Source organism: Oreochromis niloticus, linkage group LG11 (assembly GCF_001858045.2).
Source record: "Oreochromis niloticus isolate F11D_XX linkage group LG11, O_niloticus_UMD_NMBU, whole genome shotgun sequence".
Lineage (NCBI taxonomy): Eukaryota > Metazoa > Chordata > Actinopteri > Cichliformes > Cichlidae > Oreochromis > Oreochromis niloticus.
In genome coordinates this window covers 228,039-242,149 of record NC_031976.2, presented here as the reverse complement: position 1 = coordinate 242,149, position 14,111 = coordinate 228,039, and positions in this window count along the sequence as shown.

Genomic DNA, 14,111 nt, shown 5'->3' with positions numbered 1-14,111 from the left:
CTAAGAAACCAGCGAGGGCACAAGAAGCAGCGTCAATACAAGGCTGAGCAGGGCTCTGAGGCGGAGCCAGATTTTAATCTTACTTAATCTTATCGTGGGCATGAGCAGTAATTTGGGCCTTTTAGTGATTTCTTGGAGAGGTTATCCTGTCTTCCTTCTCTCACCCCAACCAATCACAGCAGATGGCCACGCCCCTCCCCGAGCCTGGTTCTGCCGGAGGTTTCTTCCTGTTAAAAGGGAGTTTTTCCTTCCCACTGTCGCCAAAGTGCTTGCTCATAGGGGGTCATATGATTGTTGGGTTTTTCTCTGTATGTATTATTGTAGGGTCTACCTTACAGTATAAAACACCTTGAGGTGACTGTTGTTGTGATTTAGCGCTGTATAAATAACATTGAATTGGTTACTTGCCCATAGCTGAATGACTTCAAACAAACAAACAAACAAACAAACAAGAAGAACTGGGTCTACAAATTTAAAAGTTCATTTTGGATTTTCTCTCATCCACACAGGGTCAAGATTATACACACAGGCTTAAATATGTGCAAATACTCACTTAAAATTTTCAGTAAGGCGTGCAGAAGGTTCTACAGTGTTTTTGAACTTGACAAAGCCAAGGCCTATTAACTTCTCATTAATGATCATGACTGATTACAACAGTTTCCCTTTGGTAGCATAAAAAAGCTTTAGATTTACACAGGCTGGGGGGGTCTCAGAACCGTGTCTAAACAGCTGGTTAGTAGAGCATTAGTTCAAACAATGTCAGTACACGTTTTTTGGATGTATCACCACTCTGCTAGAGTCTGACAGTGTTCACGCTGAGTGTTCAAGAACAAACCAATAACAGCTAAGAGTTAAGGCTGATGATGTAGAAACTGCTGGAACACCAAACTAAATACCTTCTAGAAAGACATTTTATGGACAGATGAGACAAGGATTGAACTATTTGGCCACAGTGACATGAGGTGTGTCAGTAGGAATAAAAGTGAGGCTTTCAAGCCTAAGATCACTGCACCAACTGTCAAGCATTGTGGTGGTAGCATCGTGCTCTGGGCCTGTGCTACTGGATTATTGTACATAATGGATGGAATATTAAAGAAGGAATTATTCAATTTATTCAACAACTAGACAGTTGAAACTTGGAAACAACTGGCTATTCCAACAGGAGCACAACTCAAAACTAGTTTTGGAAGCGACAAAGCAAGCTAACATTCATTTTCTGAACTAGTCTTCCCAAAGCTGGACCCTACTGACAATTTGTGGACTATGTAAAAAAAGAAAGAAAGAAAAAAACTGGGTCAGTGGCAGCAATCCAGCCAATTTAAATGGACTCCTATGGACCAGTTCTGCAAAGAAGATATCCAGCTATAACTATACCAATGGCCTCACATTTCACTGTACAATGCTTTGGTATATAGAGAAATTGATGAGCAACTCAGCGACTATATAAAGCCCAGATCCTGTGGCTATGAAACAAGTGGAAATGACGAGCCTTCCACCGTGGTGCTTGATATTTAGGGTGAAGCATTTGTGCTGACATGGAGTGTTTGGATTTCACCTAATGTCGCATTATGGCCAAAATTTCCAGTTTTTGTTGTTGTTCCACAAATCATTTTAGAAAGAAAAGGGTTTCTCCTCACATACCTTCAAAAACATCCATACTTGTTCAGTCATTTTCAAACTGTGCTGTCAAGAACTGCAACATGTGACAGCTGACATCCGTAGAGTCCGAGCAGTAGCTGTAGACACTGGGCTACATTTGCCAGAATGTCAACTTAGGGAAGTAACTGGAAAAAGAAAGATTGATGGGACAGTGGGCATTTACGGACCTTAGAGTCCATAGACCAGCGGTCCCCAACCTTTTTTGCGCTATGAACCGGTTTATGTCCGACAATATTTTCACGGACTGGCCTTTAAGGTGTTGCGGATAAATACAACAAAATAAAACCAGTACTGCTACAAAAAAAGGAGATTTATTCATAGGACACAGGAAAAGACCCAGGGAAACCGAGTTAACGATAAAAACAACAAAAAAATAACGATAAAAACCATGAAAACCATAAATTTCACACCTGAGCCTCAACTCTTAAGGCCCGGTACTGAACAACTCACGGACCGCTGCCTTAGACCAGCAAAGCACAAACTCTCACAAATTACATTACCAAATAGAAGAACTGGCAAATGTTGTACAAACAGCATCTTTAGAAAATACGAAGTATTGATTTTATTGAACCTCTGATTAGTTTTTTTTAGAAAGACCTAAACAAACAAACAAACAAAAATGCTTGTAGACATTAATATTATTCCATGCTGCTATTGTCTGTATTCCAAAAACATTTCTGAATCATAACAACGATCTCCCTTCCAGATAAACATTATGTTGAAGTCTTACATGCACAACAGAAAGCTTAGGTTAGTTCATTTGGAGTCTGTGTCTGAGAAATCTGTGGTGACAACAACTGGATTTTCTAATTGGATGAACTTGTTTGAGCGTTTCCTGACTGTGACACAGGTCCCCCCTCCCCCCGGCCTGCAGTTAGAGAGGTAGCAGGGCATGTCTAATAGAGGCCCATAAGACTGACTGTTACACTCACTTGTTTTGCGAGCTTTTCTCCGTTGCTCCCTGATCATGTCCATATATTCTGGACATCTCACGGACAAATCATTCACAGATGCTTTTCCGCTCAACAGACTTCAAGCATGCAACAGCAGCTCAGGCTCAGTAAATGCATTAAAATGAGCATGATGCCTTAAAATGGAAATACACACACACACAAACACACAAGCAGGCTTTGATTAGACAGAGAAAACAGGGCGGTGGGGGTGATGAACAGGTACTTGTGCCATGGTGACCTCAGGTGAACTCATGTCAAGAAGCAGTGTCATTTTTCAGGTAATCAGCTTAAATGTGTTTATACCTAAACCCAAAAAGTACTTCACATAGCCTGTTGATTGACTTCAATAGCGTATAACCTAATGAACTTTGAGTTATTACAGGTTAATAAAGTACTAAGGTAAATATCAGGACATAAAAAACATAAACATGCTTGTAGAACTCATTTTAACAGCAATAAATTGAAGTAATCAGATTCTGTATTTATCAGTCTTTACATAATTGAGGAACTCTTGCTTCAGTTCACTAAGGTCTGTGGGCATTTTGTTTAATGCATAGCTTTCCCACCACAGCAGGCTGTCAGGAACTTAACTAGGCCACTGGATCCTGTGAAAATGAAAGTCTCAGATGAGAAGTACCTGAACCCCTGCTATAACTCTCAAATGCATGTCTTTATGGAGTCTCACTAAGCTAGAAGATCTTCATTTAGCCTGGAAAAAAAAGAGTTTGTTGTCCAATAATAGAGCCGTCTGTAAAGCCAGGGCATCATAGTCTTCATCACTGAGGAACATACCAGGTTTATTTTCAATATCCCTGACTCTGTCAGGGTGACTACAGAGTCAGAGCTCTGTTGAGCCAAACATTGTTTTAAACAATACATGATAACTTTACCATTACCATCAACATGTGTATTAGAGCTCATTCCTACAAGACTGTTCACTGAAGTTCAATTCAATTCAATTCAGTTTTATTTATATAGCGCCAAATCACAACAAAAGTCGCCTCAAGGTGCTTTATATTGTACAGTAGATAGCACAATAATAAATACAGAGAAAAACCCAACAATCATATGACCCCCTATGAGCAAGCACTTTGGCGACAGTGGGAAGGAAAAACTCCCTTTTAACAGGAAGAAACCTCCGACAGAACCAGGCTCAGGGAGGGGCGGGGCCATCTGCTGCGACCGGTTGGGGTGAGAGAAGGAAGACAGGATAAAGACCTGCTGTGGAAGAGAGACAGAGATTAATAACAGATATGATTCGATGCAGAGAGGTCTGTTAACACATAGTGAGTGAGAAAGGTGACTGGAAAGGAAAAACTCAATGCATCATGGGAATCCCCGGCAGCCTACGTCTATTGCAGCATAACTAAGGGAGGATTCAGGGTCACCTGGTCCAGCCCTAACTATATGCTTTAGCAAAAAGGAAAGTTTGAAGCCTAATCTTAAAAGTAGAGATAGTGTCTGTCTCCTGAATCCAAACTGGAAGCTGGTTCCACAGAAGAGGGGCCTGAAAACTGAAGGCTCTGCCTCCCATTCTACTTTTAAATACTCTAGGAACAACAAGTAGGCCTGCAGTGTGAGAGCGAAGTGCTCTAATAGGGTGATATGGTACTACAAGGTCATTAAGATAAGATGGGGCCTGATTATTTAAGACCTTGTATGTGAGGAGCAGGATTTTGAATTCAATTCTGGATTTAACAGGAAGCCAATGAAGGGAAGCCAAAACAGGAGAAATCTGCTCTCTCTTTCTAGTCCCTGTCAGGACTCTTGCTGCAGCATTTTGGATCAGCTGAAGGCTTTTCAGCGAGTTTTTAGGACTTCCTGATAATAAAGAATTACAGTAGTCCAGCCTGGAAGTAATAAATGCATGAACTAGTTTTTCAGCGTCACTCTGAGACAGGATGTTTCTAATTTTAGAGATGTTGCGCAAATGGAAGAAAGCAGTCTTACATATTTGTTTAATATGTGCGTTGAAGGACATGTCCTGGTCAAAAATGACTCCAAGGTTCCCCACAGCATTACTGGAGGCCAAGGTAATGCCATCCAGAGTAAGAATCTGCTTAGATACCATATTTCTAAGATTTTCAGGGCCGAGTACAATAACCTCAGTTTGATCTGAATTAAGAAGCAGAAAGTTAGCGGCCATCCAGGTCTTTATGTCTTTAAGACATTCCCGCAGTTTAACTAATTGGTGTGTGTTACCTGGCTTCATGGACAGATAGAGCTGCGTGTCATCTGCATAGCATTGAAAATGTATGCTATGTCTTCTAATGATGCTGCCTAACGGAAGCATGTATAATGTAAACAGAATTGGTCCTAGCACTGAACCCTGTGGAACACCATAATTGACCTTAGTGTGTGAAGAGGACTCTCCATTTACATGCACAAATTGGAGTCTATTAGATAGATATGATACAAACCACTGCAGTGCAGTACCTGTAATACCTACAGCATGTTCTAATCGCTCTAATAGGATATTATGGTCGACAGTATCGAACGCAGCACTGAGGTCTAGCAGGACAAGCACAGAGATGAGTCCACTGTCAGAGGCCATAAGAAGATCATTTGTAACCTTCACTAAAGCTGTTTCTGTGCTGTGATGAGCTCTGAAACCTGACTGAAACTCTTCAAATAAGCCATTCCTCTGCAGATGATCTGTTAGCTGTTTGACAACTACTCTTTCAAGGATGTTTGATATGAAAGGAAGGTTGGAGATTGGCCTATAATTAGCTAAGACTGCTGGGTCTAGAGATGCTTTTTAAGTAAAGGTTTAACTACAGCCAGCTTGAAGGCCTGTGGTACATAGCCGATTATTAGAGATAGGTTGATCATATTTAAGATTGAAGCATTAATTAATGGCAGGACTTCTTTGAGCAGTTTTGTAGGAATGGGGTCTAAAAGACACGTTGATGGTTTGGAGGAAGTAATTATTGAAGTTAACTCAGAAAGATCAATTGGAGAAAAAGAGTCTAACTTAACATCGATGGTACTAAAAGTAGCTGTAGATAATATTACATCTGTGGGATGATTATTGGTAATTTTTTCTCTAATGATAAGAATTTTATTTGTGAAGAAGTTCATGAAGTCATTACTAGTTAACGTTAAAGGGATGGTTGGCTCAGTAGAGCTCTGACTGTTTGTCAGCCTGGCTACAGTGCTGAAGAGAAACCTGGGGTTGTTCTTATTTTCTTCAATCAGTGACGAATAGTAAGATGTTCTGGCTTTGCGGAGGGCTTTCTTATAAAGCAGCAAACTATTTCTCCAGGCTAAATGATGATCCTCTAAATTTGTGACACGCCATTTCCTCTCCAGCTTACGAGTTATCTGCTTTAGGCTACGTGTTTGAGAATTATACCACGGAGTCAGGTACTTCTGATTTGAGACCTTAGTTTTCACAGGAGCTACAGTATCCAGAGTCGTACGTAGTGAGGAGGTAAAATTATTAACAAGATAATCGACCTCTGTTGGAGTAGCGTTCAGATAGCTGCTCTGCTCTATGTTGGTACAGGGCATTGAAGATGATAACAGTGGGTGGATTATATTCTTAAACTTAGTTACAGCACTTTCAGAAAGACATCTACTGTGATAAAGTCTACTCTCCACTGCTGTGTAATCAATTATTGTAAATGTAAATGTTATCAGGAAATGATCAGACAGCAGAGGGTTTTCAGGAAACACTGTTAAATGTTCAGTTTCTATGCCATATGTTAAAACAAGATCTAGAGTGTGATTAAAGTGGTGGGTGGGTTCTTTTACATTTTGAGAGAAGCCAATTGAGTCTAATAACAGATTAAATGCCATGTTGAGGCTGTCATTTTTAGCATCTACATGGATGTTAAAATCACCCACAATAATTATTTTATCTGAGCTGAGCACTAAATCAGATAAAAAGTCTGAGAAATCAGAGAGAAACTCTGTGTAAGGCCCAGGTGGACGATAGATGATAACAAGTAAGACTGGTTTCTGAGTTTTACAGCTGGGGTGGACGAGGCTAAGCATCAGGCTTTCAAATGAATTAAAAGTCTGTCTGGGTCTTTGGTTGATTAATAGGCTGGTGTGAAAAATTGCTGCCACACCGCCCCTCGGCCTGTGCTTCGAGGTTTCTGGTAGTTAGAATGACTCGGGGGTGTTGATTCATTTAAACTAACATAATCATCCGGCTGCAACCAGGTTTCTGTAAGGCAGAGTAAATCGATTTGTTGATCAATTATTAAGTCATGTACTAACAGAGACTTGGAGGAGAGAGACCTAATATTTAATAATCCACATTTCACTGTTTTACTCTTTGGTTCAGATGTGGATACTGTATTGTTCTTTCTTTGTGATTTTTTATGTTTAAGTTGTTTATTGCTGGTTTTTAGTGTGTTTTTTGTCTGTTTGGGAGCTGACACAGTCTCTATGGAGATGGGTTTTTGGGGGGGTAGCAGGAGGAGAGAAGCTGCAGAGAGGCGTGTAAGACTGCAACTCTGCTTCCTGGTCCCAACTCTGGATAGTCATATTTTGGGGGGTTTAATAAATTGGTCCATATTTCTAGAAATGAGAGCTGCTCCATTCAAAGTGGGATGGATGCCGTCTCTCCTAACAAGACCAGGTTTCCTCCAGAAGGTTTGCCAATTATCTATGAAGCCCACATCGTTTCTGGGACACCACTCAGACAGCCAGCAATTTAAGGAGAACATGCGGCTAAACATGTCACTCCTGGTCTGATTGGGGAGGGGACCAGAGAAAACTACAGACTCCCACATTGTTTTGGCAAAGTTACACACCGATTCAATATTGATTTTAGTGACCTCCGATTGGCGTAACCGGGTGTCATTACTGCCGACGTGAATTATGATCTTACTGTATTTACGTTTACCCTTAGCCAGCAGTTTTAAATTTCCTTCAATGTCGCCTGCTCTGGCCCCTTGAAGACAATTGACTATGGTTGCCGGTGTCTCTAGCTTCACATGTCTGAGAACAGAATCACCAATTACCAGAGTTTGACCCCCGGCGGGTGTGTCGCCGAGTGGGGAAAAACGGTTAGACACATGAACAGGTTGGTGGTGTACCTGGGGCTTCAGTTTAAGACTATGCTTCCTCCTCACCGTCACCCAGCCGCCCTCTTTCCCCAGCTGCTTGGGGTCTGCCGGGGAACAGCTAGCGGGGCCTACACTGTCTTCAGCTGCACCAGCTACAGGGGCCTGGCTAGCTACGGGTGAATGAAGGGTGCGAAGCCGAGTCTCCAATTCAGTAATCCTGGCCTCCAGAGCTGCAAATATGCTACATTTGTTACAGGTATCATTACTGCTAAAGGAGGCCGAGGAGTAACTAAACATCTGACACAATGAGCAGGAAAGTGCAGGAGGGACAGGTGAAGTAGCCATGGTGCTAACGAGTCGGCTACGAGCTAAGCTAAGCTAGCGAAACAGTAAAGAGACAGTGAGTGAATACTTTGGCTATAAATTAGGTAGTGAGTACACGGAAAGGGTGATTCAGATGAAGCACGTTAAGATTATACTATGAAAAAGGGATGTATCAAAAGATTTAAATTAAATTGCTAAGCAGAAAAGCTACTCAGAAACACCACTGTAGCTGTGTCCCAAAACGTCGGCTGCATCCTTCGGAGGACCCGGCCTTCGCGGTCTACGTCCTTCGAAGACCGAGAAGGCCGGAAGTGCGAGGCTGTGAAATGGGACGGTCTAGCCTTCAGATTTGCGTCACCGCTGTGTCGGTGGAGTTTAATAAACTCAGCCGTCTGTTCCTTGCTATCTAAAATATAACAGGACACTGGCGTAAATTCTCGACCGTCTCACACTTCTGTTTAATCAGTTTTCTTTTTGACGTTTATTCAGCTGTGTGAAAATCCCGGAGGAACCCACCCGATGGATTAATAAATAAATTTAATCTAATAATCTAATAACTTTGATCTCAGCCAACCCGATTTACTCACGAACAAATAAAACACCGAAATAAGGCAAACAATTACATTTTTAAGTTATCCGAGTGACTTATACATCATGTTTAACCTAAGTAGCGAAAGAGCGGGGGTCTGAAAACGATGAAGCCGGGAGTCCGCTGCTCTCGCCGGCTCGAGCGACCATTGAACCCCCCGGTTTGCTATCGAGCTGGTGGGTAACAGACGTCTCCGAAAACGTCGGCGCACTTTTGCAAATATGCGATGTCTTGATAAACCAAGCAGATATTTGAAATTTACACCGCCACTTTCTCGCCTGAAAATATGTTAAAAGTTTATTTTGTGACCCAGAAAGATTAATAAGACTAATTTTAAAACTTAGTAGCGGCCGCCATTGTTGGCAGCTGAAATTTGGCTGGCCCACGCTATGAATTCTGGGATATGGTGGGCCACGAAGGACACACCAAACCCATCCTTCAAATTCGGGGAAATGAAGGACGCATTTGTCGGCTGCATTTGAAGGAGTCAACGAATTAGGACAGCCTTCGTGGCCGGGCTGTGACGTAATCGGCCTTCAAATGCGGCCTCCGGAGGATGCAGCCGACGTTTTGGGACACAGCTTGTGTTTGAGCAGGAACAGGAAGTGATACTCTACCAGAAAGCGGTAGAGTATCACTCTACGTCCGACCATTGATTAATCCTTTGATTTTAAATATGATCCACCTATCTCCTCTGTCACCGGCCACGTAGCACAGGCTGTTAAGGTGGTAAGTTTGACAAAGCTATCAGCTGATCCAGCAGTCTTAGATAATTATACAATAATCTCCAATCTTCCATTTTTTCCTCCCCAGTTTTTTGAATAAAGGGAGTTTTTCCTTTTCACTGTTCTTGCTCGTAGGGTGTTGTCTGATTGTTGGGGTTTTCTCTGTATTATTGTGGGATAAATTATAAAGCACCTTGAACTGACTGTTGTTGTGATTTGGCGCTATATAAATAAAACTGAATTGAATTGAATTACACAACCTTCAGATACAGTGTGTACCTTTGCAGAATGCAATATCTCCTCCAAGGTATTGCAGTCTGGTCAACATTGCACTGATTGTGTTGTTTAACCTTTTTTCCCCCTGCAGGGATATCAGGCTCTACTGTTTTGATTGCAGTGACATTCTCTGACATTTGAACATATGGCCACACATCTCAATTAGGATGGGAAAATCAAGGATTGAACAAAAATCGGGATAATCCCAAAAACTAACAGTGAAGTCTGTTGTCTGCCTTCCAGGGATCAATACGTCAGACATGCTGCTCTTTCCACAGCTGAGCTCCAGGTGTACACAGACACAAAGAAGGTTTAAGTGCTGACAAAAATCCCACTCAGCATCTGGCTGAGCAGACACACGGCCTTTTTACACTTCATGTGGTGTCTGCTTCCTGATTTGTACCTCTCTTTACAATAATGTAAAACCTAATCGAATTACCTAACTGCATGTTGGCTCCAGGGTCTGAATTAAGACATGGCGATTTTAGCCAGAAGATATCGTTTCCTTCAATGAGCTGAAGAGCAACAATGTTCTCAGGCATTATAGAAATAAAATCCTAGAAAGGCAGAAGGCAGAACAGGACAAATACAAGACAGCTATAAGTGCTCGGAAATCTCAAAGGCCATTGGGAATCATGATAAGGATGCGTGAAGGTCAGCCACAGATAAACCCCTCCAGAACAGGGGCCAGCTGAAACTGATCAAAGCTGCCACCAATTTCAAGACATGAGCGTGCCTCACATGGAGGGCTCCAGCCTGAGGTCCAGCAACCTCAGGCTCTGTGAACCATGAACAAAGGAAGAACAGGAATTGGGATTGTCAGAGCTACAATCCAGGTTGAAGCATGAAGCATCTGCAAATACATCAGATAGATGGAGGAACTATCATTTGTGACCAAGACCCTGCATGGGATGTTCTATCAACAGACAGGAAGTTGGCTGAAATCCTACCAGTGGTAGGAAAAAGGCTAAAACAGCTTTTCCTGGCCTCTGGTAGGATCATGCTGTCATTATCAGAGCACAGAGGCTCTTCAAGTGTGGCTAAATAAAAACTATTCTGCCAAAATTCCATCACAGCAATGTAAAAGACTCATTGATAGTTGTTGTAAATGCTCAGTTATTTGCTGCCAAGGGTCAGCAACCAGTTTAGGGGAAAATTTCACATAGAGACAGAAGATTTTTTTTACCCTTAATAAACGAAAAAAAATTGCCATTTACTCAGGTTCTCTTTGTCTAATACAGCGGTCCGTCGTTTATCGCGGGAGTTACATTCCAAAAATAACCCGTGATAGGTGAAATCAAATAGCCGGCTTTATTTTTTACAATGATTATAGATGTTTTAAGGCTGTAAAACCCCTCACTACACACTTTATACACTTTTCTCAGACAGGCATGAACATTTTCACACTTTTCTCTCTTGTTTAAACTCTCAAAATTCAAACCTTCGTAGAAAAATAAGTCCAGTGTTATAGAATGAAACGTTTCGTCGTCGTTGTTGTTTGTTGGGGAGAAAACTAACAAACATACAGTGCAGCACAGAGTCACAATGCTAGCGATCGAAGATTTATGTAAATTTGACAAACTGAACACATTCTGTACTGTAGAGGAGACACAGCATGAGATTGATTGACAATCATCTACAGCCAATCAGGACGCAGAACACAATGCACTGTTTAAAAAAACAAAACAAAAAAAACAACAACAACAAAAAAAAAACAGCATGCAAAATTGCACAAAAAAAAAAAATCATCAAAACAGTGAGACCGGGAAAAGTGAACGCTGTTATAGCGAGGGACCACTGTATTACATTTTTTTGATGATCTGAAACATTGTTACAAATATAAAGAAAAACAAACACGATTGTTTTATTTGCTACATTTTAGAATAAAAAGTCAGCTCACTAAAACTTGTCAAACTATCCGAAAATAAATTTTAATCATAACTTTCCTCTTCTCCCATTTCTGAGTAGAAGCAGATTTACAGAAGCATGTACTCTACCACACAGGGTAAGAGAAGTTCTCTCCAGTCATCTTACACACACACAGTTGCAGAGAACCTTTACAACAATGTGTTGTCCCACACGGACATACCTCTGTGAAGTGGTATAGTAGTGGGGGTGAGCTCTGATGCTCATTTTACAGTCTCATTAATCCCTCTGTTCACAATTTCACGCACAGCTTAGGCCTCGGTGTTATTTTCACAACCTTTTACCACTAATTCCTGTGAATCCTGAAACATAACACCTTCACTCGTCCTCCTTCCTGCTGCATGCGTGTCTCTGTGTTCTTGAGGCAGAGACGGCTTCATCTCAGCTTCTCCTCATCAAAGTCAGGCTAAAGATGGAGAGAGACATCAAAAGCCCATCCCAGAGTGTGGGCTCCATCTTTATGAGGCTCGGGGGCAAGACTGCCAGTGTGTTCTGGGCATGCCCAACTGTGTCACTGCAGTCAGCAAGAAATGTTTACACTGGAGCAGGAACAGGACGGTAGATTTCATTTAGGATCTGTTGGAATGACTCACAGCTCTAAGAATGACCAGGTGATCGGGAACCATGAATTAGGCAACTAATACTGACCATTTCATGCCAAACGTTAGGCTGTTGTTTCCATCTGGGCTCATTCATTTGACCTCTGCACGTCTCCATGTATGGTCATGACCATCAGAACAGGGCCATGACTATACATGGAGCAGCAACATAGCAAAACTTGGCGAGAGCTGACACTGTTAAATTACTGGGGAGGAGGTGGGTTGCAAAGTGTCTTGCAGTTGTGAGCTGGCTAGAATCGTCTTATCAGTCCAGTCGTTGGGGCTGTTCCTCCAACACCACATTATGTTCTCATGTAACCAACCTGCCTTTACTCTGTGGCCTGTCTGAAGTAAGACCTTCTCAGACTGAGACGTGGTGTAAAGGTGTGTATTTCAAGGTACAACGAATGCTTATAATGCTTAAAAACAAGACTTTTGCCTTAGAAGATGTTTTTGTGCAATTTGTGCAATATGCATGTGCATACAGTCCTTCTAGCCATATCCATGCAGCTGATAACGCAGAGTAGATGGGCTGCAGCTGAGCAATTCATTTCATTTCTGTTAATCACTCCAACCCTCACTTTTCTCACTTCCCACCCTCTTGTTTCTTTACATATAATAGGTTTTGGTGCAGGACATACAGCTGGCCTCACATCTGGAACGGCTCTGCACAAACTGTAATTGATGAACAAAAAATGCTATTTTCCTCTGTGAGGAAACACAGCCTCCAGCACTCCATACAAACTAGGACTTTCATGAAAAGGCACCATCAGTCCTCAGGATTTAAGCAGTTTCACACAAGCAGTGCTCAGGCTGTAATACAGTGTACGTGTAGACAGAGTGTAACGTGTCTTTAATCTGTTACATTTTAGAGATAAGACATTAAGAAATGCATTCATGTGAATGCCATGATTATACAAATAGGATAAAATCGGTGAAATATGTACATAAACTCATAGATTTTGTGTGGCTATTGTATGCTGCTGATGTACCACAAGAAGACAAAGTGGTTGCTTGCCTTGTACTCTTGAGAACCATCTGCTTCAGTCGATGTTAAAGTATAATCCAGCCGGCCTCTCGAACACAGTCACAAAGAAAGCAGAGTGGAGTAATCTCCGTCGCCTAATCTCTAACCTTATTCACAGACACTATGGAAAAAAAGGTGGTGGTCTTTTTGAACAAGCACCGCCAAATGGTGTGTGCGATTAATCTCCAATTCAGCTTCACAAAACAGCCAATTTGTATGTTAAAGAAGGATGTTGGAGGTAGAAAGAGCCAGTTGTAGTTAGACATTAAGGTTGGGACATATGTGGTCTCCTTCAGCAGCAATCTGCTGTGCTGTGAATGGTGGGGTTTTAATAGTGTGCCATTCTATTAGATATACATGGGGTGAGATGACTATTCTAAATGTTTTACTAACAGTACAGATCAGGGAGAAGGCCAAGAGTGACAAAGGGCTAATGTGGAAGTCAGAAAAAGGGACGAGCACAAAAACATTTCCTTTGGTTTGTATGATGTTCTCACACAAGTTGCTGTGGTACAGCGCTGTTACACAGTCAACAGAAGACAGATGGCTGAGAGCCCATTCAGTGGTGCTGCTCTCTCCTTTGTTCTTTCAAATGTTTGACAACATAGAACACATTAAGTTAACAAGCCTGCTACTACCAAACTGTGCAGCGTTAGCCTCAGAGTTAGTAAAAGTAGTATGTTTGGTCAGCAAAGATGTTTTTATACTAAACCAGTCATTTACCGTTGGCCAATTCTACGAGATAACAAGATAACTACCACATAATTACTTTCATCTACTGAGATAAAGTAGAATTTTAAAAATTAAAGAATGTATTACACATTATTTGTTCATTTTTAAAAGTAACATGTTGAGTTAATAATTACACAGTAGTTACACTACTTTGTAATTTTGTGTTATTCCAAAGCAGGGCCTGAGATAGACTGTCTCATCATTACCAATTAATAGAAACTTTGGGCAATAGTCCCACACATCGACACCAATCCTTGAAAAACTGTCACACAGCAAAGCT